This window comes from Myodes glareolus, chromosome 12 (assembly GCF_982192425.1).
Source record: "Myodes glareolus chromosome 12, mMyoGla1.1, whole genome shotgun sequence".
Taxonomy (NCBI): domain Eukaryota; kingdom Metazoa; phylum Chordata; class Mammalia; order Rodentia; family Cricetidae; genus Myodes; species Myodes glareolus.
In genome coordinates this window covers 49,245,700-49,270,668 of record NC_142037.1, presented here as the reverse complement: position 1 = coordinate 49,270,668, position 24,969 = coordinate 49,245,700, and the positions used below count along the sequence as shown (strand labels likewise).

At 35.9% G+C, this 24,969-nt stretch overlaps 1 pseudogene; it reads right to left on the bottom strand.

The window, feature by feature from the left end:
• Positions 1-3,027: 3,027 nt before the first annotated feature.
• LOC146892190 (spermatogenesis-associated protein 31E1-like) lies at positions 3,028-3,820 on the bottom strand (annotated as a pseudogene).
• Between the last annotated feature and the right edge of the window lie 21,149 nt (positions 3,821-24,969).

Below are 24,969 nucleotides of genomic sequence, written 5' to 3'. Positions count from 1 at the left end.
CATTGTACATGATTGTTTTCCTATCCTGGGTGTTCTGTTTTTCCATATGAAGCTGAGTACTGTCCTTTCAAAATTGTGTTGGAATTTTGATGGGGATTGCATTGAATTTATTGATTGCTTTTGGTAGAGTTGCCATTTTTATTATGTTCATCCTACCTATCCAAGACCATGGGAGATAATTCCATTTTCTGGTATCTTCAATTTCTTTCTCCAAAGATAGTAAGCTCTTGTGAAGCAGGTCTTTTACTTATTTGGGTAGTGTTACTTCAAGAAATTTTATGTTATTTGTGGCTATTGTGATTGTTGATGTTTCTCTGATTTCTTTCTCAGCTTCTTTATCATTTGTGTATAGGAGGACTACTGAATTTTTGGGTCGATCTTGTACCCTGCCATATTACTGAAGGTATTTATCAGCTGTAAGAGTTCCCTGGTAGAGATTTTGGGGTGAATTATGTATGCTATCATATCATCTGCAAATAGAAAAGTTTGACTTTTTCTTTTGCAATTTGTATCCCCTTGATCTCCTTTTGTTGTCCTATTGCTCTAGCTAGAACTTTAAGAACTATATTGAATTGAATATGTATGGAAAGAGTGGACAGCCTTCTCTTGTTCCTGATTTTAGTGGAATTCCTTTTGAGTTTGTCTATATTTGATTTAATCTTTGACTTGCTGTATATTACTTTTATTATGTTTAGATACTTTCCTTGTATCCCTGATCTCTCCAAGACCTTTACTATGAAGGGATGTTAGACTTTGTCAAAAGCTTTTTCAGCATCTAATGAGATGATCATATGTTTTTTTCTCCCTCTCAGTTTATTTATAAGATAGATTACATTGATAGATATTCGTATGCTGAACCATCCCTGCATCTTTGGGCTGAAGCTGACTAGATCATGGCAGATGATTTTTTTAAAAAAAATATATTTTTGGATTCAGTTTGCCAGTATATTATTGAGCATTTTTACATCAATATTTATGAGGGAAATTGGTCTCTCTCTTGGTTGAGTCTGTGTGTGATTTCAATATCAGGGTAACTATAGCCTCATAAAAGGAGTTTGACAATGTTCTTTCTCTTTTATGTAAAACAATTTGAGGGGTATAAGTATTAGCTCTTCTTTGAAGTTCTGGTAGAATTCTGCTTTTAAATCCTCCAGTCTTGGGCTTTTTTGTTTGAAAGGCTTTAATGACTGCTTCTATTTTCTTGCAGGTTATAGTTCTATTTAAATTGTTCACCTGCTCTTGATTTAATTTTATATGTCGTACCTATACACATACAAAATTGCCCATTTCTTTATGCTTTTACATTTTGTTGCATACATGTTTTTATAGTATGACCTAATGATTCTCTTAATTTCCCCCTTGACATTTCTGATTTGCTAATTTGGATTTTCTGTCTTTCAGTTAATTTTGATAAGGATTTATCTATTTTGTTTATTTTCTGAAAGAACCAGCTCTTTGTTTCATCAATTCTTTTTACTGTTTTTGTTGTTGTTGTTGTTATTTCTATTACTGTGAGCAGAGCTGAAAATGTTCTGTATGTCATCAAGACTGAATGCTGAGATTGCTTTATAACAGAGTGGAATGGAAACCTATGTATCTGACACAACATACGTACCTAAGACATACAGCAGATACAATAGAAATGCATTGTGCGGAGTGTGGTTGGTGAGCAGAAGAATGTATTAACCCAGAGATAAGGAGTGGGAGGCAGGTTCTCTTTTTCAAAATTTAGAAAAACTTGTTATGAAAAATTATCAGTTATTTGTTAATTTGTATATTTTTGAGATTACAAATATATATATTTGTTTCACAATCAGTTTAGCCTTGTAGAAACACATGTAGAATAGTACAGAACACTCAGCTTCTACAATTCATCATCTGTATTATCTAAGTCTTGGCTAAATCTGTTTTCTATTATTCATTGATCCCAAAGCCTCACAGATTGATAGGACCAGTATTTCCCCTAAATAAAGTTTTCTCCTAAATGCAACAACCAATGTAAAAAAAATACTATTAAATTGCCATCTCATGTACAGATCCCATTTCAATTTAACTTACTATTCCAAAATGTTCCTTACGTATCGAGATTCTAAGATAAGAAATGTCCCAACTCCTTGTGCTCTTTGAGGCAACAAGATTTTCTTAATCCATTTTTCTTCTCTATGACCTTGATATTAAAAAAAAACTGACAAGTAAATGTTCATCCAGATCTGAATTTTTTTTTACTGTGTCAACAAGACAGTGTTGAGCATTTGCAGTGACAGACAAGACTACACAAGGAGATAATGGTCCTCAGCATATCACATCAAGAGGCACTGTAGGTAGTATTGATATCTTTCCCTCATGCATGTATACATTCAGATATATGTATGTTTGTGTGTGTATCTGTCTATTCCTTATACAGTAAGTAGGTCTACATGTTTTGTGTGTTTGTTTCCCTAATTACAGTATAAGTGACTCTAACTACAGTCATGGAACTAGGAGATGGTTCCTTCCCCTCTTTGTGGAGCCATATCCTCTCCAGAAGCAGTACTCTAAGGTGGACCAGATGCAGACATTTCTCTGTGGCCTAGCCTGCAGATACAACCTCAAGTTAAAACATACTAAGAGGAAGTAATGTCTAAAAGTTTTCTTTAAATTGGGTAAAGCACTTGCTTTCCAGATAGTACATTTCTGTAGAGCAGTGCCTAGGACAGTGGACAGGGATCCATGGGACATGTAGAACATGGGCTCTGTGCTGATAGGGGCTGGCTGGGAGACAAGGTCTTTGGATACCTGGGCCCGGTTGTTTCCATAGGGCATCTCTTTCTTTGGGGAAGGTTGGCTGTGTACTTTGAGGTTTGCTTGGTGAATTGATCTAACGTTTTCATGGTTGTTCGTTGATTCTTTCATAGGAATCCTGCGATGGGAGGCAGGGCTACTCACTGGATTTGAGGGAACACACCTATGGTGATCCCCCACTTTCTCCTCAGCAATTTATCTGACAGAGGCATAGGCTATTTGAAGTAGACCTGCTAGAGTAGTTAAGGGAGGTTAAGGGGTGGTTGTGGTAGGCCTCCTTGAGAGGTGAAGACCTGGGGTGGTTGGCATGGGAGAGGACAAACCTGGCAGATGTCTGCTCTGTAGGGTCACAAGTGTTTACCAGTCAAATGGGTAGAGGACAAGCCACACGATCCATTCAATCAGATGGGTAGGAAGGTGCCCATTGTTGTGGTGGTGAATGGCATCTTCCAAGATTCAAGGTCTCTGGTGGCCAAGAGGCACTCACAGACAACTGTGACTCAATCGTAAGGAATTCAGCAGGACAGGTGACAAAGGTTTTCATTCTTTGAGCAACAGGTGTTCATTGTGAGGAGGAGGAGAAGTCTCTGTTGACGGATTGGTTGCCACAGACTCCACTGTGGGTTCCCTTGGTGGCTTATGGGCTTTGGCAGCATCTGATGTGAATGCTTCTCATGAGGCATCTTGTCCTAAGAGCTGGCAAAAGCTGACGGTGTTGACAAGCCTCTCCAGCATGCTGTGCAGAAGTGAAACCAGTACCTTGTCCTCCTTCGGTTTCTTCCTGCTGCCTCTGTAAGCCTTCATGGTCCTGATTTTCTTCCTGACTTTGCTGTGCTCCCTCTTCACGACCTTTTTTGTGGTGGTGCTTTCTGCTGCTGGAAGTGAGGGTAAGTCAAGGTGGAGGAGGGGTGATAATAGGTGGACGAGCCCCAGCCCACACACAAGGGAGGGCAAAAATCATGTCCACTGCCCAAGTGGTGAAGCTGGGGATCAGCCATGAAGGATCAGTGCTTTCCAGAAGAGAGAGAAAATTCTCCATCTGAATCGCACTGTTGCTCTCAGGCAACTGAACTCGTAGAGTTCTCTCGGGGAGTTGGCAGCTGGGCCCAGGTCCACATCGCAGAGCTCCTGTCTAGGAGCCCATCACAAAGGGCTTCTGAGTGTGGGGGAGGGGCCTAGGAAGAGCTGACCATACAATCTCTCCCTGTCCTCCAGCCTTCACATGGGCTCCATCCTCCTTAGCCTTTTGTGTCTGTTTCCAATTCCATCTGCACATTCCATCAGAAATAGAGTCTTATCCATTTTCTCTACCTCTCCTACCCACAGAGAGAGGCTTGTCCATGTTCTGTGGACTTTTGAAACCTCCAAGCCACCTCCAGTGACATACCTCCTCCGAAAGGCCCCACCTCCTAAAACCTTCCAACAGTGTTTAGGAGACCAAGTACTCAAATATATGAGTCTATGGGGATTTATTCCACCCCCACAGTCCATTCTCTGGCCTTGCATAGGCTTGTAGCAATATCATAAAGCAGAATTCACTTCATCAAATTTCAAAAGTCCCTGTAGTCTTTCACAGTCTCAACACTATTTCAAAGTCCAAAATCTCTTCTGAGACTCAAGTCAATCTCTTAACTGTAAACCTAAAATAAAAGTAAAACCCAAATTGCCTGTTTCAACATACAGTGTCACAGAAGACATATTTCCATTCCCAAAGGGAGAAAAGAGGGTGTTGTGAGAAAATGTTGGACCAAACCAAGACTAAAACCCAGCAGGGCAAACTTCAAACTCTGTATCTCCACGTCTCATATCAAAGGGCTCTTCAGCTCTCCCAGTCCTTTGAGCTTTGATGACTGCAGCAGACTTCCTTCTCTTGGGCTGCGTCTACTCCCTGTTAGCAGCATTCCTTGGCAGGGATCCATGGCTCTGGCATCGCCAACATCTTAAGGTCACCAATGAAATCCAAGCTTCACCTCCACAGCTTCACAAATGGCCTCTCTAGACCTCCATGCAGGCACACCCCTGACAAATGCTTGTCCTCATCAGCTTTCCTTGAGCGCAGAGGATGATTCCACAATGTCTTTACTCATGTTTCCTTCATGACTATAACACCAGAATCACATGACCAAAGTTTCCAAGTTCTGCTGCCTGCTTAGGATGAAATATGGAACCTGAACCCTTCTTGAGTTGTTTTGACAAAAGTTTTGATTTGTTGTTGCCCTTTAGGGAAAAGTCATTCCTTAAGGCCTTTTCTTCTCACAAATAGCCAGGATTGGCTGGTTGGGGTTTTGTCCTGAGGGAACCCCTCTCTTTACTCCATTCCTCTTTATCTCTTTCAGCACCTTGCAAGGCTCGTACTCTTTGTCCCCTCAAACTATACATTTGTATTTTCTTTTGTCTGCTTGATCTTTCTCATTGTAAATGTGCATACAAGTGACTGATCTCTAATAACCACACAAGAGAGACAATAGAAAACAGTCTTGAAATGTTCTCTACCTTGAATATATTGTCACGGGATACCATTGCCTTGGCTGTAAGATCAGAATTTTCCTGCAACTTGAAGGTTTTAGAGAAAACCAATCTGATTATCTAAAGTATTAGAATTCTTTCCAGAATGCTAATGAGATGGTATGTTGAAGTAACTAATGTGAGCTCTTTATGCGCCGGGATTTATCTTCTTGCTTGCACAATCTCCAGGCTTCACATCTGTGTGGTGACACCAACACAATCGTGTTTTCTGTGATTTAGTTTCTATAATATTCTCTGCTACAAAGTGAAGTCTCTTTGTAGAGGGATGACATGTATGCTTATCTTTATCAGTGAGACAGTCACATCTTGCTTCCTCCAGGGCTGGGTGAGGACTTGGTCTACACGTTCTTAATGACTACTTTTAATACTTAACTTATCACAATCTTGAGCTGTCTGGGAAGAGATCCTCAATGAGTAATTGTTTAGATTAGGATAGCTGGTGGGCATGTCTAAAGGGGATTAGCTTGATGACTGATGTTGATTTGCATAGCCCCTGCCCACTCTGGGCAGCACCATTCCTTGTCAGGTATCAAGGGTTATGTAAATCTAGAGGAGGGACTGAGTATTGGTAAACACACGTGTATTCACTTTCCCTATTCTTGACCACAATGTGATGTGATGAGCTGTTCAGACTCTTTTTGTCATAATTTTCCCACAATAATGGACTTCCACTTGGAACTGTAAACTTAGATAATAAACTCTTCCTTCACTAAGTAGTTCTGATGGAGTGTTTTATTACAGTAATGAAAATGAAAATTAAACAATGTGCCTGTTTTTATGTGTATACATGTGTGTATATCTGTATATATGTAAATATGTATCTATGTTTCTCTGAGTATATAGTTGTATATGTATATATACATGTGTGTATAAATATATATGTGCGTGTGCATGTGATTTGAGTACAACCATATATACTAAAATCCTATAAATTAGTTATATGCTTTGGTGTATGAATTTTTTATAATAATGGTACCATGTTTGCTCAGTAGCCTCTAAGTTCATTTTTTGGAGATTCCCACCACATGGAAACTCAGCCCTCTTTGATCACTTTCCCTATAAAAAGTCAATTATAAATGTTTCAGAGTCCTGAGGACAGATCTACTTTATTGATAATGAGTGTGAATCTCCCCATTATTTCCTGGAATTTTCTGATAAGAATCCAGCCAAAAGTAACAAGTTGACCTTATGAGCACCCTTGCATTCAGTCATTAAACAATGCCACTATTGTTTTTGACCCCTAGATACTGCACAAAATAATGTATATTCTATAAAACCACAAAAATGATGTTAAAATTTGTGTGTTTGTACAGCAACAGATGCAATGTATACCCAATTGTAAAATCACTATTTGCCCCTAAACAACAAACGTCTAGTGTATTGTTAATTTTATTTTAAGTGACTGCTCAAAAATACTATTTATTCTCTTACTTAGAAACATTGCTGAAACTTCAGACCTTTCTTATTCAAACTTTAGCCAAAAAAAAGGGAGGCCCTTGCGTACCATTCTCTTGTTCATAGCAGTGGTATCATCTTTGCTGTCACAATCATTTTTCTTTCAAATTCCCTATAAGCAACATAATTCTTCATTTTTTTGTCTGCACGGATTCTGTATCCTGGGCTTGCCTTCCTTTACCTCACTAGCCCATAATCTTCAAAGCAAGCTCCTCCATGGCTCTCTTAGAACTTCTGAGTTCAGCTACATATAGTTGTAGTTAATGGCCTCTTTTCCAAACAACCTGCTATTTTCAAATATAACTGTATAGTGAAATGTGGGTGTTCTGAGCAATATTAAAATCAACTGAATTTTCTATTGCTTTATAAAATACTAATCAGAGATAAAAAGTATACAATTGCTAAAACACTTATATCTCATTGTTTCTGTGAATCTGACATCTAGATGCAGGTTAGACAGATGATTCATTTTTAAAGTCACTAGCAAAGCTGTAAGATATACTTCAGAGCTAAAATTATATGTAATCATAATCTAAGCAAGTAGATCCCTTTGCGTGAGGCCTCACACTTGTCTTTAAATTAGTTTATATTTCGCCAGAACTAGAAGGCTTAAGTTCCTCGATGCAAGAAATCTCCCATGGTGACATCTGAGTGTTCTCCCCATATGGTAACTGCTTATTTGCAAAGTAAATGATATGAGAAGAAAGAACACTCTTTCCTGTGACTAAGCTCAGATGCAATGGTGCATCATCTTCAATACCTTAGTTTTATTGAAGCATAAGCCATTTCTATGTGGTGTGAGGGAAGCTTGCAGATGCCATGAATAATCCTAGAACAGAAGGATCACCATGGAATGTCATCAAGGCAGCAAGTTTGAGAAATTTAAAGCATTGGGGCTGGAGAGTTCAGTGTTTAAGAGCAATTGCCTCTCTGGCAGAAGACTCAGTTTTGATACCTAACACCTCAATGGCAGCTCACACACTATCTGTAATTTCATTCCCAGGCCTCTTTTGTCCTCCATGGACTATAGGAATGAATGGGATGCACATACATACATGCATATAAGACACTCATACACTTAAAATAACATAATAAATACATCTAAAATTACTTTGATGCTACTAAAAATTATTTTAATCTTTAGGTATATCATAGAATTCCTTGATTATTCTATTCTAAATAAGGAAGAGAAATTGCTTTACTCAAAACTTAAAAATGCCTTCAAGGATCTCACAGTTTAAGCTAAAAGAGAAAAATATTTTATCTAACACAAACACATGCATATTACATATTTTTATGAAAAACTGTATTTTAGTTCATAAGAAATCACATACTTAAACTAGATCTAGGGCTATCACAAAGAATCAAATGGTAAGGATATTTTTTTTTCAGGCACTGCACATCCCTGGATGATACAGGAAAACCCACTGGGCTTCCACTCCGTCGTCATTCCAGTGGGCAATATGACAAACTGCTTATATCTCAGGAGACTAGAGTGAGCATAAAAGAGATTACTGGTGAGAAGCATCAATGAAGCATTAAACAACTATGAAAAGGTGGCATGTCTTCATTAACTAACTAGCAGATGAGCCTCGTAAATGTCATTTGAATATCTGCCATTTCTTAGCATCTATTGAAAACAAATATTAACACAATCGTTTTGTGAGATTAATTTCAGCTGACTTCTACTAAGGAAACTTCACTTTTACAATGTCTCTTGTAATGACAGTTTTGATCTTCACATAACATTACTCTTTATTAAAGATCAGTGTCCAGACGCAAATACAATAGGAGTCAGGCTGGCCATGTGTGTACTCATAGCTGTTATATTCCAGTGATGCTAACTTGCTCTAGAATGTCAATAGAAGGTGCTAGATGTAACAATCAGATGAAACAGTTTTAGATTTCTTCAAACTTTGATTTGTGAACACTCACTCATGGAAAAATATTACTACTACTATTTGAAGATGTTATTCATTAACAAAAACTAGTATGTGCCTTGGCAGACAGTACGGTGGTTCGATTACCTATCCATATGTACAAAGTCCTGTGGCAGCCTACGCTCTGCTACACTGTGATTCTTGCTTGATTTCCTTTCTGGTCTCTAAAGTCAGGTCTCCATCAAAAAGGAAGGGTTGTCTCTTCAAATTATCACTTCTCTGAACTACTCTGAAATTTATTCTATGAAATATGTAGAGACTTGTCATTAGGCATCACACTAAATCATTTATGAGATGAGAAGATAATGCAGTCTCTCTTCAATTTTGTTTAGAGCAATATGAGTAGTAAACCATTTGGCCTGCACAAAGGATTGGTCATCTACAACTTAAAACATGTTTTACATCTCTGTTTTAACTGAATAATTCCTTATAGTAGGATTGATACAGAAATCATTATGCAAATATAGAGAACTGTCAAATTTAAAATGTGTTTAATTGCTTAAAGCATTGTGGTGAGTGACAAGTAAACTAATATTAAATCTCGACAGAAATTGATGCAGTAAAATAATTATTTGCACAGGCCTCATCATATTTTTGAAGAAAAAATTTTTAAACCAGGATAAGGTAAAAAAATAGAGTTTTAGCAATTTGTGGTAGATATCATTAAAAGAAATAAGATTCCAAGAAATATTAAATATTTCCAAGGAAAAAATGGATAATACAAGAACTGGAAGGTGTGGAAAATATAATTGTGTCTTGATGCCAAAAAATAGAATACACTGTTTTTAAAGTTGTAAAATTATTTGAGTTAGAAAAAAATATACTTACCCTTTTACTTATTAAAATTCTTTGTGTAGCTAAGGTATTAAGCACATGATAACTCTGTTCATGTGGATGAAATAGTTCTAAGGGAAGAAACAATGATTATTCCTCTCATGAAAGCTTAACAACAGAAAAGTACACAAAATGATCTTTAACATTTAATTGTGAGATCTTTGGGTGATAGGTAAGGACCAGTTCATAACAAGGAGAAAGAACTATCTTAAGAATCTCATTGATGAAAACCAGAATATACTTATTGGTACCTGGAGCTAAAGTGGTACTACACAGATAGGAAGTCAATGAAGGATTTTCAGAGAGCTATTCTGGTGCCTTCTCAGAGTGAAACTTATTACTGGTTCTTTAGCAGTCTACAAGCAGGAAGAAGTCTGGTTCTTAAGGAGGGGTGCAAGTCAGATTACTCAGTTTAGCAATGGTCAGAGAGGGCAAGAAGGGAAAACGCACAACTTTGAAGTGGGAAGAGCATTCCCTAGAGAGCAGAGATGGAAATAACAGTCAAATGCAACTTTTTTCCCTTTGGTGGTGGGAGTTCACTGCTATCAGCACATGGGGTATCTGAATTGGTACTGATTTGCTGTCTCCTTTTGTGTGGAAACTAATGCTGTAACTATACTGACTTGACTTTTAATCATAAACTGAGAGTGGGCGTGGAAAATCTTCTGGTTTGTTCATAATTATCAAGAGGGTCCACATCAAGGCCTAACATCAATGTTATCTTTCATTGTCTTTGATAAAGGACATTAAGAGAGATCAAGAGCTGACAGTGACAATGTTCATTAAGATCAACAATGACTGGTTGGGGCTTCTGGAACTGCTTGAACAAGGGTGAGAAGATGACAGCATTAAAAGGAGAATATACTGAATATGTGGTGATCAGAAAGTGAGACTCTGGAGTTGATTAATACAACTCACAGATAAACTACACCCCTTTCTCAACTCATGGCAGCATTAGGATTACAGTTGGTTTGACTAACCTTTTACAAAGATGAAATCAATCCCCACAAATGAATACCTAGTTTGAGAATTTTGTTAAAGTGTATACACAATAATGTGTACTCTAATATACCTTCCTTCCTCAAGTCATCTTGTTCCTATCTTTGAAATGTTGATAGTTGATAATCTTCAAAATTAATTTGTAGCTACAATCTCATACTACTTGCTTTCTAGGTGACTTTTCTTAATTTTATGGCTTCATCTATCAACTGTACTTTGGATTAATATTAAATGTCATTCTACATTTCTTCACTGAATTTCAAACTCAAACATCTCGAAGGTATTTCAAGCCCATTATTTCTTCCATTTGAATTGATTATTTAATCACTGAAATTACAGTTATCTGCCTAAAATTCCCTTTTCCTTGAAAGTCATTCGAGGGTAAAAAAAAAATTTAATTCGAATTCCCCTAGATTTCATTCACTTTTCTGTGTATCTAACTGATTAACAAGTCAAGCCAGATCTACTTACTAAATGGTTCAAAAATGAATATTTTATTTTCTACCTCTGCTCTTTATTTTCTCACAATTCATTATAGTTTGCCACTTATTATAGTACTAGAATAAGTAAAACTATTAACTTTTAGAGACAAAATGACTATTGATGAATTTATTGTAAAGTAATCAAAACTTCTATAGTAGAGATTTGAAAGAAGTTAATTGAGGAAAATTGTCTTACATTTTTATAACTTTGGCAAAATTGAAAACACTTCAAGAATATTTTGTTCTTTTTACTTATTTTATCTGTGTGTGATGTAAATTCTCTACAGCATATCTAGGTTTTCTTGGTATCAAGTAACTTGAATAGAGAGAATGTATGAGAGGCATGCTCAGGTAGCATCCCCTCTTTATTAAATAAATAAAAATTTTAAAATTTCAAAAGGTTCCATGAGATGCTGAGAAGAAGGTATATTCTTTTCTGTTTGGGTGGAATGTTCTATAGATGTCTGTTAGGTCCATTTGGTTCACTACATTTGTTAGTTCTCTTATTTCTCTATTAAGTTTCTGTCTGGTTGACCTGGTGAGACATTGGTGAGACATTGTCTGGTTGACATTGGTGAGAGAGGAGTGTTGAAATCACCCACTATTAGAGTGTGGGTTTTGATGTATGCTCTGAGTTCTAGTAATGTTTCTAGTAATGTTACATATGTGGGTGCTTTTATATTAGGGGTGTAGATATTCAGGATTGAGTCTTCCTCCTGATGAATTGTTCCTGACATGAGTATAAAGTGTCCATCTCCATCTCTTCTGATTGATTTTAGTTTGAAATCAATTTTGTTAGATATTAGTATAGCCACACCAGCTTGTTTCTTTGGTTCATTTGATTGGAAAACCTTTTCCCAACCCCTTACTCTGAGGTAGTGTCTGTCTTTGTGTTTGAGGTGTGTTTCTTGTAGGCAGCAGAATGTTGGATCCTGATTTCGTATCCATTCTCTTAACCGTGCCTTTTTATTAGGTGAGTTGAGTCCATTGATATTAAGTGATATTAATGACCAGTGGTTGCTAACTCCGGTTATTTTTCCTGGTGGTAGAGTTTGTGTGTTTCCCTTCTTTGAGTTGTACTGGTGGAGTGTTGTCAGATGCTTGTGTTATTATGGGTGTTGTTGGCTTCATTGGTTTGTGATTTTCCTTCTAGTATTTTCTGTAAGGCTGGGTTTGTGGCTATGTATTGTTTAAATCTGTTTTTGTCCTGGAATATCTTGTTTTCTCCATCAATGGTGAATGCAAGCTTTGCTGGGTATAGTAGTCTGGGCTTGCATCCATGGTCTTTTAGTTTCTGCAACACATCTATCCAAGAAAAAAAAGTTTCAAAAATAGTAACATGGGGTGACACAATTTCCTGGATACCTAGAACCATGAACTAAAATGCATTTAATGGAAATTTAAGAAATGGTTTTCACAAAAACCAGTGTAGGGAAATATTGTTCATCATGCAGTAATTTAGGAACTTTATCATTAAAATGTAGAAAAATGTAAGAAAGAAATAAAAAAGAGAGAAAGAGAGAGGGAGGCAGTAAGGGAGGGAAGGAAGGAGGGACAGAGGGATGGATGGAGGAAGGAAGGAAGAAAGGAAGAAAAGAAGGTAGGAAAGAAGGAAGGAAAGAGAAGGAATGGAGGGTGATGGAGGGAAGGAAGAGAGAGCGAGGGAGGCAGGCAGGCAAGAAGTAAGCATGAAAGTGTGGTAGGAGATAAAACCTGCCATCTTTTATCCCAGACCTTCTTGACATTTAAAATTTCAGTTTAACGTCTTTCAACAAAATGATGCTCTGAAATGTGCACTGAAATAGCAGTAAATGGTATCGACTTAAGGAAAACTATTTGAAAGAAGACTGAGACCCCCATCTTACATGATCAAAATGTTGGAAAGTACTAAAAAGGAAATTAGAAAAACAGTGTCCAGAATGGAAAGCAAAAAAGTGCAGTGTAGCAACAAAACATAACTTACAGTTGTTACAAATGTAATTAAATATTCTTCTGCTTTGAGACATATCAAGAAAATGCACTTGTGTTTGTCTATAATCTGGAAAAATAAACCTATCAACAACTTTTAGTTTTTCTCCAAATCACTTCCTAAGAGACAAGTACTGAGAGAAAAATACCTGTATTTTATACTTGGCAATTAGTTACATGAGAGTAAATGTATGAACTAATCACTTCTCATGTTCTCTGACAAGTTATAAGCTGTTAGTTAGGACACTTCTACTGCTTGACCAATGTCCAGAGTGTTAACATATTTGTTACGTTTCTCTACTGTTTGTTAAGGCTTAAAATTACATGCAGACAATGTGAAGTTAGAAATAAATAGTCATAGCTTCTATTAAATAGTATTATCAAATCTGCATGTTCTTTTAAGAATTATTTGATAAATCTATGAATTTTATACAGATATTTTAAGCAAATAAATAAGATTATTTGGAAGTTACAATTATTTTCTTTGAACACACACACCAGTAAAAAAATACCTAGAAACATATAATTTATAGAGACTTTTCAAGTAACTCAAATTTATTTCTTGTGATAATGAAGAGAAATGACTTGGCTGATTATTTCATACTAAATTTTAACTTTCATGTTTAAGGAATTTTCCTGAGTTATTTTTGATATATTTAGATGCTATTAGTAGAAATGAAATCCTTCTTAAAAATAAAGCATTTATTTAAAGCACTATTTTCTTTTTAATTTAATTTGAGCTTGAATGTAATTTGAAACATTCCTCAAAGAGTGTGTTTTAATATTCTGAGCTTGGATTAAAAAGTGAAAAAAGGAAAAGAATCTGAAAGTCTATTTAATTAGTTGTATAATTAATTGTTTACTGAGTTTTCTGTCCTGCCCAGTTCCCGCAGTCGTTAAGTTCAAAAGAAATCACACAGAGGTCTACATCAATTATAAACTGATTGACCTAGTATCTCCGGCTCTTCTTATTAACTCTTTCTTACAGAATACATTAACCCATTATTGTTCTCTGTGCTAATAATGTGGCTTGGTACCTTATTGGGAGAGGCAGTCACAGCTTGTTTTGTCTGTGTCACGACTACAGACTGCAGAATCTTGTTCCCAGAATTCTCCTGTTTTCATTACCCCACCTGTACTTCCTGCATGGTCACCCCACCTATACTTCCTGCTTGGCTACTGGCAAATCAGCATTTTATTAAACAAGTGCAAGAAACAAATGTTTACAGGCTAAAACCATTGTCCCAGAGCAATTAATGATGGTGGACCAGAGTAGGCTCGCATCAGAAGGTCCTTTGGAAGCATAGGACATACCAAGTTCATATAAAAACAAAAATCGTCTCCCAAGAGCAATAGATTTTTAATTAAGCCATGTCTTTAGGAATTGCCTCTATAATCACAAGGTTGAGGGGCTTATGTAGATAATGTCACTGAGGAACAATATGTGACATGAAAGAAGAAAATATAGTATATACATGTCTTTGTGCTTATATTCATGATGTTTTATGATATTAGTCTCTCTGTTTTGACCTATGTTGAAATTAAAGCAAACACACATACACACACACACACATACACACACACACACATACACACACAAGTGTGCGCGTGCGCATGCACTTAGAAATAATGGAAAAATAATAAAAAAGTATCATAGCTTAAAGTCTTCTATAATATGATTTTTCTTGATACTTTTTTGTTTTGACTTATACCTTGGTGTCTTTTAAATTTTACAGAAGTAAAATATGGCTTTTAAATTCCTCTTCTTGTAGAGTATAAATGTTCTGTTTCAATTGCCTCCTTTTTCTTGTGTCTCAAGGTAAAACCAAAGGGAGGGAAATGCAAGCTGTTCATCTTTAACTCTCCTTCTTCTGTAGAAAACATCAACAACAATCCAGAGTAAGATTTTTCTTTGCTTCTAAATAAAGAATTGTCTTCTTGTGTTTGCTTCTAGATATATCATTTGTTTATATTTAATGTACTTATATAATATGCCTATTCATATGTATAGAGAACATATATATTTAAATATATTTTAAAACTAGTCATATTTATGACTAGTATCATGAAATTTGAGCAAATACAAACACAACATGAAAATGAGCAAATACGAAAATTATATGATCAATGAGTAGCAATGAATTTTGGTAGTAGAGTGACTCTTTACCATGCACGGAGGACAATGTGCTTGATTGTAATACCATACACACACACAATACAATTGATCGATTGGCTGCTTCATTCATGAGTACAATGCTTATAATTCCTTATCCCAAATTGAGTTTTCCACAGTTGATAGACTGAACAGAACCTAATTATGTTTTCCTTTTTATTGTTATCTTTAGCATTCATAGTTGCTATGCTACTCACAAATATTTTTTAAAAATAAATTTATTTCATTTAGATTTATCACAATACTGTTGACCAATTCTCTGATGTGACAATTCAATCAAATAGACATGAGTGTGGTGGGTCACAGTGAATTTTACATAGAACTAAACCAGTAGACTGGAACCATTTTCTATCATATTTATTGTGTTATCATTATGTGTTTCTGTGACATTATAAGCCTTGTTTAATTGATCACATTTACCTTACTTCCTGTCAAATTCTACAAATAGTTCACAGAGGTTTCAAAGAAACACTAAAGAGTATGTCTACTTTTTACCTTTTCATAGTATCTTTACTGTGGTTAATGTAAATCAATTTCTAGGATTCAGATTTGCTCAGCTATTAGAGTGAAGAGCAGAGAGTACCATTAATTTATTAAATCTCCTATTAGAGATTTTAAAGGCATATGACCTTCTTCTTCTTCAGTGTGAAATTAGGACAAATTATTGCTCTTATTTTAACTACATTCTTAGACCTTAGTATAGCAAAAACTTCAATACTAGTTATATCATGCATGTATGTCAAATGATAAACAATAGAATCATTAAACACTTTTCTTAAAACAACATAGTAAGTCACATAACTGCTCAATTTAAAAAAATAAAGAATATGTTAATATCAAATAGACCTATAATTTAAATATAAAAACATTTATTTTAACTTTACTCAGACACATACAGAGAGAGAGAGACAGAGAGAGAGAGAGAGAGAGAGAGAGAGAGAGAGAAGCATTAGTGTGTGTCATATCATAATATGATTAGCTCTTATCAAAGTATGTTCAATAAGTGCTTAATAACTGGATTTCCGGAGTAAGAAGACTTGGTTTATAGCAATTTTTAATGCCTATGATGTAAGTGCTGCCATAGTAACAGATTTCAAGCTACACATATGCATCTTTGAGTGTGCAGTAGAACACACAAACATGTGTGCACATGCACAAATACACAATTGTAAATGAACAATTTACAAAGTTTTATAATATTTAACTGATTTTGTAAGACTTAAACATTATTTTCATTACATGACTTCACAAATACATGTTAGGAAATGAAACAACTACATAGACAATTTATACATATTGGGAAAAATATTAAGAAAATTAAGGGAAGGAAAGAGAATATTAATTCCACACATCGCAGATGTATTCATATAAACATTCACACAAAGATCCAACAAAGAGTAACTGACAGCTCCGTGGCTTTTGTCCACAAGGAAGTGCTCATTGTTGCCTTCTCCCTTGCAGTTAAAACTTTCCAACAATGTCAATATTTCTGGCCTTTCTTATCAATCTGATTTTTAATAATACAATTTCAAATATGAATCCCCCGCAAACTTTCTGAGCACACCAACAATTTAATTTGAGAAAGATCTATTAATGACTTCAAATCCTCTGTCCTAATAAATTCATCCCTTCTAAGCTTATGTGTGAAGACATTTTGGGTTACTATGTGAAATTTAGGAAATATAAATCAACCCTACACAAAATATTTGTATGGATCTTTGTGTTAATTAATTCATCAAACTTCAAAAGTTCACAGGACTTCACTCTCCAAGATTCCTTTTTTTTCTTCTGCAGCTGGTGCTCCAGACAATTAGGAAGCCTGGCTTGCAGTTTAGGAACTAGATTTTATTTTCTCTAACATTTTTCATCTGTTTTTTTTTAATTGAATAATTCCTTTACACAGTTATCTAGGTTTTTCTAATAAGATAGGCATTCCTGCCAGCTCACATGTGAGGCCATTTTGGATACCTATGTATGATTTAAAAAACATTGTAAAACAATCCTACACAAAATATTTGTCTAACTCTACAGAGCCTAGGTCAAGTTTCTCTAACATTTCTATGTGTGGTTGTGAATATATCTAAGGAAAGATGGCAACAAGATCCCATTTAATAATTTTATATGGCAGAATAAGAACCTCTTAAGATAATGATTGCAAATGTCCCTTTCTTTCTACAATGCTTTCTCCTCCATATGTGGATGACATTAAGTGCAATTATTTGTTATTTAAATTACTACATAGGGTGAAATCTAAATGGTGAGCATCCCAAACCATTGCTAAAAGTCCTTATAATTATATTACATCATAGATCTAGGCCTTCTGGAATGATAAGTAACCCCATATTATTGATCTATTGCTTGTACTAAAAAGAAAGATGTCAATAGTCAAAATTTACTATGTCTCACATATATTCTGGGAAGGTTAGCCTGCTATTGCTACCAATTTTCAGCCAGAATTTCTTTTAAATTAGCCTTAGCAAATTATAGCAAGAATTAGATAGTATATGAAATAACAACAATGTTGTGCAATGTAGTGAATCCACTCTACATAAAGATAAAGAAACAGAGGGAAGGTGAGGTATGTTCTACTTGAGCATCTCTGATAGACATAGGGCTCAGTTTTTGATTAGCCAGATTTCTAATTTTTATTTTTATAGTATATTTTCTAGTGAATATTCTCAAAAGTTAGTTCTCTGAGATGACCCTGGTTAGAAACGAGAGACTCCCAAAGATTTCAAAATGACAAGCTGGAAGTTGGTGCTCAGTCTCATGTTTGCATATGTGCTTGGCCTGCACGCTACTTTTTATTACTTCATTTTGATCAAAAATTGTATTTCTACATTCTCTGCATTCCAACTTATTTTTAAAGATAATTTTATTTATGTGTGATGTGTGTCCAGGTGTGGAGGGGTACTTGGTGTGACTATAATGCCCATGAAGGGAAGAAGAGGATTTTGGACTCTCTTGAGCTGAAGTTACAGGTTATTGTGAACAGCCTGGCAAGGATACAAAAAAAAAAAAAAAAAAAAAGAATCCTGTGTGTGATAGATAAGAAAATTCTCTTAATCATGAAGCCATTTATACAGCTCCTATGCTTCAAGTGTAATTTTCCACCATCTTGGTATACCACAGGACTGATTTTCTGCCACAGGTATAGACTAGCCATCGTTATAGATTAAGAAAAGTTGAAAAATACACAATTGAACATAACTCTAGCAAAGAGGGAAGTACAGTGAGAAGCCTAGAGGGGAGCTACATACTTTAATATTTGTTTTGCTAATATTTAAATCTGTTCATGTTTGAATATCAGTTTATTCAAGTGCTCTATGACAATGTTCAAATTTTATTTGTATCATACTTAAAAATTAAAAGAATAATCAAATGAACAATTTGAATACCTTTCTTGGTGATTTTTGGCACATAAAAACTTTAGAACATTAGTTGCAGTTCAGTAATATGAGCTGACAAAGACTTCTGAGTAGAAAAATAAAATATGATAAATTGCATATATAAATTCAAGGAATGGAAATAGACTCTATTTAAATGTAGTACAGTACTGTTAAAATTTCCCTTTTATCGTGTATGTGCTTTCTCTGGACATGAAACAGATATTGCAATTGTAAATTTACAGCAACTGTGTTGATACTCTCTGAGGTTTTATGTAGATCTAGTCAACCACGTTGGAGCGCCAACTGTTGCAAGAAGGGGCTGCTTGTTCGTTCAGTCTGTCCAGTTAAATTAGCCCCAAAATAACCACACAGAAACTGTAATAATTAAATCACTGCTTGGCCCATTAGTTCTAGTTTTGTTTCTGGCTGTTTCTTACATCTTAATTTAGCTCATTTCTATTAATCTGTGTATTGCCATGTTGCAGTGGCTTACAAGGTAAAATTCCCAAAGTCTGCCTTTGGCAGATCCATGGCATATCTTTAACTTCACTCTTTTTCTCCCATCATTTAGTTCTGTCTTCCCTGTCTACCTTAGTTCTGCCCTATCAAAAGGCACAAAGCAGTTTCTTTATTAACCAACACAAAGAAACACAAAGACAGGAAGACCTTCTACACCACAACTGTGATTGCCTGCAAAGGCATGCCTAATAGTACACTTGTTAACAGTCAGACATAATTTTGGTGAGGGGCCCATGAGACTTTACTGAAATATAGACTACTTAGGAATAGTGGGTTAGGGGAAGTCATTGTCTGCAGATATGTATCCACACATGAGCCATTTGGGATGTTTTATCTAGCTTCAAACCCATGGTCAGACAGAGGTCCCTGGTTAAACACATTGAGTCACAAAGCAAAACAAAAAGATGAGAGTATAGAAATGGGATTTGCAGAGAGGTTTGGGGCTGAGGCGAGTGAGGAGGAGAAGGGAAAAGGTGGGGCTCAGGAATCAGAATGCATTCTATGTATGCATGATTTGTCAAAGAACAAATGTAAGAGAAAAGCCTTCTTATATTTTTTACATCATAAACTTTAGCCTCAGTTGTATAATGAAATTTTTACAAAACTATTTTCACTGTTTAAATAGCCGGTTTAGGACTTTGCTTACTTTTGTTTAAATGGTTTAAACAATTCCAGTTAGGCAACACAAATGGCTTTGTCATCTCTTCACTACTTTGAAAGCTAGAAAAGGATTTAAGCCATCATGGTAGAATATGGTAAAGAGACATATTCAAAATGCCAAATGTGCTCTAACAGGTGCCAAAAAAATTGTAATATTCCTTGAGTCAATACAACTCAAGCAGACCATAATAACCTGTTGGGGCTAGAAAAGCCGATGCCAGGAACTGATGATTTCCCTAGAGCCAATCAAAATGATGGAAACATTGGTGCAAAATCACAGATGAGCAGGTTCAGTCCTCTCCTCACTAGCTACAGATGGCAAGTAATTTAGGAATGCCCATTTGGTGGAATTTACCAGTTCCTCTAGAGATCACACATATGGGTTTGCATTTAAAAAGCAATTGCACCACGAACAGCTTTTTAAACAACAGATGTAAGTATTGACAGTAAAAGGATGTCCAAAAAGCAAAGTACGTCCACATAAAAGAAAAGAGAGCTTATGTTATATTTTGCATGGCCTTTTCACTTAAAAAAATAACAAAATGATTATGAAATCAATCCATACATTGCTTGCCAAGACTTCTAAATGAGATATGAGATTCTATCTTCCTACAACATAACTTTCTGGCAAACTACCTCTTTGGCCACCTTCACAAAGGAGAAGGGCACTGAAATGTCAAATGTGTACCAAAGTACCATGAGAGGAGTTTGAAGTTTGGGTGTCAGTCTGTGCTGCCTGATTTTTCACAGTGTGGTTCCCTCTCTGCCTCTATTTCTTTTCCTCCCCGCCCCGAGTTTGTTTGTATGTGTGTGTGTGTGTGTGTGTGTGTGTGTGTGTGTGTGTGTGTTTATGCATGTGTGTGTGTTCATTCTCCCCTGACCCACAGCACGGTAATAAATATTCTTTTAGAATCCCATTGCCTTTTAAAAGGTGAATGTACCTGTGTGTTTAAATGCACGCGAAAGGGAGTTATTTGTATTTGCAGATGTGTGCACCAGTTACTGCAGTTCGTGAGGTTTCCAATTGCCTGTCCTTTATTGCTTCCTTTAAAGAAGGAAATTAATTGTGTGAAATTGCCTTGCTGGTAGAACGATGCCAGATTGCAATGGCAGCATTGACCTAATCTAGCAGTAAAACAGGCTATCACATTCGCAGTGAGCACTCATAGAAATATTTGATTTCAGGAACATGCGGGACCAAAGTTTCTCTGGGGAAAAAAGTCAGTATTTTGTATTCTCATATTTAAGGGTAGTTCTGTTGTGAATTTTGTTTCAATATGAAAGCTCTTCTTGATTTTATTGAAGAATAAACCTCTCTATGCAAAATTGCATCCCACGTGGAAAGGAGCTATAATTAAAAGGTTAGTTTGGGGCATTTAGTATTTTGATACTAATTGTTTCTTAATGGAATAAAATATGATGCTACTCCTCCTCCCATTCTTGGATGTATTGGTGTGCTAGGATACTAATAGTTATGCAAATGATGACATTAGCAGGATGTCCCTTTTTTTCTGACTGCTTATTTCTAGCACAAGGTGACAAATTGTGGAAGACGGTATTTCTTTCGTTTGAAGATTTGACGATGGGCAATCGGTCTATCCCAGAAAGCAAAAGAAAATGAAATTGCTTGTACAAAGGGATGAACAGAATCAGATTGGTGCTGAAATATTTATGACACCATTATATGGGTGTAGTGAAGATGCAGAATTTGGAATGCCCATAAAGTATGTATTCAAAAGAGAGAAATGCTGCTGTCAAGCACCTTCCACATTAAGCTTAGCTCTTGTTCTGTATATTTACACAGAAACCACGATATTGCTCAAGTTGTATTAAAATTGCATGCTAAATTAATTCAAGTGTTTTATCTTCTCAAAGAACAGGCTATATTAGAAGTATAATGCTCACATATATTACATAAATGCAATTGATAATCGTGTCCCTGAAGTGTATTAACAGCTACAGACTAAGGAGAAAAATAACTCTGATTTCAGAAATTTATAATATAAGGGGGAAATAGATAATTCTGGTACTTTAAATGCATATTATTCATTGTTTTGGTTAGATATAGAATAATTTGCAAATGATTTCCTACATCAAGGAATGCACACTGTAGTGAGCTTTCAAAAACAGAGAATGTCCTCAGGAAGGACACAAACTGAACATTCCTGGCATGAAGAATACCCCATTAGGTGAAACACATAAAAATAATTAGGCACATAATCAAACACGGTGAATAATTTTAATAGTTTTTCTATAACATCCCATATGCTAAAGGGAACTTTGTGAAACATTAGAATGTATTAGTTCTTCTGTTTCTTTGATCATCCTCAGTTCTTTCTCTTAACTGAAAATGATTGTCAAACCAGATGCAGAATGTGTATTTATTCATGTTTGAGCTATATATTTCAAAGGTAGCATTTCAACTACAGGAAAGACATGAAGATAATCAAACAGGACAAATATCATCTACCGACCTTCATATGCCTACCTCTTTCCTTTCTCTGTATGGTATACACATTTCAGACCTACACATGCTATAGAAAGTTCATTTATACTGAAGAATAGAAGAGGAAAGTATACTAATGAAACTAGGTGGTGACTTGTGACCCTGGGAGAAGATTAGATATCTTTTCAATAGTGAAGATGTGCGTTTATGACAGAGCCGAGTGAGATAGGTGTGTGTGGCGCCTGGAATCTAATACTCAATACGTGGTTAAGACGTTCTCTTCTCTGCCAGGTATGAACTTGGTTTCAACCTGGAAATCTAAATGTTCTTTGAGCTACAATAAGGAAACCATTAGGCATTTCAAAACTAATGCTATACCACATACCTAATCCAGAATCCAGATGGTGGAGACACCATTGATCTAATTTATCCTAAAAGCACTGTGGAGACTTGTAAGCAACTGAAATTATCCATATAGAAATCTATACATTAGTTAGAAAAAATATTAAAGCTTTATCGTATGAAATGCATAGAGAAATCATACTTTCTTCATAAATTAGTCCTAAGTAAACAATTTTGAAAATATTTGTGGTTACAATTACAAGGTAGACATGGGTATGACACTGGTGTATGAGAGAAGTTAGTGTGAGCCATCTGTGGCTATATATTAATAAATAACAAAGGTAATAATGGAGAGGACTAGTATATTTGCAGAATAAAAGAAGAGAAACAATTGGAGAAATTACCAATGTGTTCTGAGAAGTTCAGAGAAGATAAGGGTAACTCCATTCAGTTTGAATTGGAGGAGAAACAGAAGAAAGGTACTAATGAAATTAGATTATAACCAAAGACAAAAAAAACTACCTGTCTTCTACTACCCATGTTGAACTCAGTGATCAGTCTGGTACATGCCAACATTAAGTGTATACTGACTTATTGATTGACAACAAAACATGATTATCAGGAGTTCTTCAAACTCTGCAGTGTTGTCATGTTGGACTAAATTGGCATTTGTTGTGTATGTTAGAGAACTTTTAGAATGTCTGGCCACTTCCAGCTTATGACAGAAGCAGTTCCTCTCCCTGGTGTCAAGGCAACCCCAAATCAAATGTTGGGGCTGCTGATGTCCTCTAAGTGGTTAAGTATGTCCGATTGATGAACCCTAGATTGGTTCAACTAGATTAGAAGAGACTGAAAAAATGAGACACCGCCAGTAGTTACTGCAGATAACTTTTGTAGATAAAGATTTTTATGCTGAACTTACCAATTAATTAACCTCATTTCCTCATCACGCCACTGTAGACTGAGTCCTAGTTAAATATTGCTATTATGGAAATAATTCTTTTATACTAACTATGTAAGTTATAAAATAGTTATTGCCTTTACTGGATAGCCAAATAATTATCAACTAGCTTTTCTAAAATTACAAAATAAAATTTGTATTTAAATCTTCTTTACTCTAAAGCTAATTCAATATTATACTAGGTTATTTTTTCTAGAGTGCTAATGGTATAACAAGATTAATATACATTCTAATGTATATATGTACAGAAGTTTAGTTATAGATTCTTAAATGACAGAGTTGCTTCATGTCTTATATTGTAGAATACAGTTATTACCTTGAAAAATGGATTCTCTAAAATGGCACATGTATGTCACTTATTGCCTAAGTCATATTATTCTTACTTTATTCAGTTTGAGTACACTGTTGACTAATACATTAATTAGTTCCAGTTTGCTTGATTTCACAGTTCATAAAAGTTAATGTGAGAGTGTCTACATAGACAAAGTGGAGATGAAGTGATTATTGCAAATGACAAAATCGTATTCTGCTGTTGAATAAAGATGTCCTATTAAACCCCAACTACTCTGCTTCCCTCATTCCAATGTTTCAAATAATAAGTCCCCATACTAACTTGAGGATATATATAATCTTAAAAAGCAGAAAATGTTAATTAATCTTTACTGAATGTTAGCAGATGATATGATGGAGGAGGGTTATCTGTCTATTTGTGTTATTTTCATTGGTTAATAAAGAGACTGCCTTGGCCCTTTGATAGGACAGAAAATTAGGTAGGCAGAGTAAACAGAACAGAATGCTGGGAAGAAGGGAAATGAGGCAGACGCCATGGAGCCAGCCACCAGGTCAGAAATGCTGAATCTTTTCCAGTAAGCTACCACCTTGTGGTGCTACACAGATTATTAGAAATGGGTTAATCAAGATGTGAGAGTTATTCAGTAACTACCTCTCTAGAGATAATGGGCCAGGCAGTGCTTAAATGAATACAATTTGTGTGTTGTTATTTCTGGGACTAAGCTAGCCATGCAGGAGCCACGTGGGACAAAAAGCAGGCCTGCCCGCAACTCCTCACTACAAATGGCACCCACGTGGATAACTGAATCCACAGAAAACCTGAGAAAGCCTGGGAAAGAATTGAGTAAAGCATGTTTTGTTGGTAGCACCAATTTCTCAGGTCTGCTCTGCTTGCTAGAGGCAAGCAAATGCTCTCGTCTAAGAGAGGCTTCCTGACTCAGCTTTAGCTGCAAAACCCTGCAGCTCTTTTAAGAGGTCCTGCCACGAAACACTTAAATGGTGTTGATGAAAAGCTGAATGCATGCTTTTCGGTTTTCAGCCATAGCAGGAAAAAAGCTGTGTTAATTTAAAATGCTGGCTTTCTGGGCCGTCCTGCCAGGGCAAACTCTGACTCTTTCAGACAGGCAGTCCGACTGAGTGTGGTCTGTGAGCAGAATGCTGCGGCTTACTTGCTGGCACGGCCCTTGAAATGCCACAGAGTTG